A 1,135-nucleotide genomic window follows, 5' to 3' on the forward strand; every position below is an offset into this window, starting at 1 on the left:
ACTGCAGGATCAACACCTTCTGATCGATATTGCGCCATCGCAACTCCTAGAAACCGTTCAACCCATTTTTGTCTCCTCTGGTTTGGCAGAGCGATGCGTCACCTCGGCTATGAATCTTGAAGCACTCATCGACAGTTTGGCCGAGTGGTCTAAGGCGCTGGCTTAAGGCGCCAGTCCGAAAGGGCGTGGGTTCGAACCCCACAGCTGTCAGTCTATATACCTGACTGGTCTTATATTAAGAACCCAGACCCTTTCAGAAGCGAGGTAGTGCAAGACCAAAACCTTTTGATCGATATTGTGACATCGCACCTCGCAGAATCCGTTCAATCCATTTTTTGTGTCCTCTGGTTTGGCAGAGCGATGCATCACCTTGGCTATGAATCCTGAAGCACTCATCGACAGTTTGGCCGAGTGGTCCAAGGCGCTGGCTTTAGGCGTCAGTCCGAAAGGGCGTGGGTTCGAACCCCACAGCTGTCAGTCTATATACCTGACTGGTCTTATATTAAGAACCGAGACCCTTTCAGAAGCGAGGTAGTGCAAGACCAAAACCTTTTGATCGATATTGTGCCATCGCACCTCGCAGAATCCGTTCCATCCATTTTTTGTGTCCTCTGGTTTGGCAGAGCGATGCATCACCTCGGCTATGATTTACGAAGTACTCATCGACAGTTTGGCCGAGTGGTCTAAGGCGCTGGCTTAAGGCACCAGTCCGAAAGGGCGTGGGTTCGAACTCCACAGCTGTCAGTCTATATACCTGACTGGTGTTATATTGAGAACCCAGACCTTTTCAGAAGCGAGGTAGTGCAAGATCAAAACCTTCTGATCGATATTGCGCCATCGCACCTCGCAGAAACCGTTCAACCCATTTTTGTGTCCTCTGGTTTGGCAGAGCGATGCATCACCTCGGCTATGAATCCTGAAGCACTCATCGACAGTTTGGCCGAGTGGTCCAAGGCGCTGGCTTTAGGCGTCAGTCCGAAAGGGCGCGGGTCTGAACCCCACAGCTGTCAGTCTATATACCTGACTGGTCTTATATTAAGAACCGAGACCCTTTCAGAAGCGAGGTAGTGCAAGACCAAAACCTTTTGATCGATATTGTGCCATCGCACCTCGCAGAATCCGTTCAATCCATTTT

The 1,135-nt window shown here is 50.2% G+C and overlaps 3 non-coding genes across 3 annotated transcripts; all 3 read left to right on the forward strand.

Moving 5' to 3' along the window:
• Positions 1 to 130: 130 nt before the first annotated feature.
• Pmar_PMAR008521 lies at positions 131 to 210 on the forward strand. Its single transcript has one exon. It is a non-coding gene; the product is annotated as a tRNA-Leu (tRNA).
• Positions 211 to 397: 187 nt separating this feature from the next.
• On the forward strand, positions 398 to 477 carry Pmar_PMAR008522. The gene has a single exon. It is a non-coding gene; the product is annotated as a tRNA-Leu (tRNA).
• Positions 478 to 664: 187 nt separating this feature from the next.
• Pmar_PMAR008523 lies at positions 665 to 744 on the forward strand. Its single transcript has one exon. It is a non-coding gene; the product is annotated as a tRNA-Leu (tRNA).
• Positions 745 to 1,135: the final 391 nt, after the last annotated feature.

This window comes from Perkinsus marinus, assembly GCF_000006405.1.
Source record: "Perkinsus marinus ATCC 50983 genomic scaffold scf_1104296949988, whole genome shotgun sequence".
In the NCBI taxonomy this organism is placed as follows: Eukaryota; Perkinsozoa; order Perkinsida; family Perkinsidae; genus Perkinsus; species Perkinsus marinus.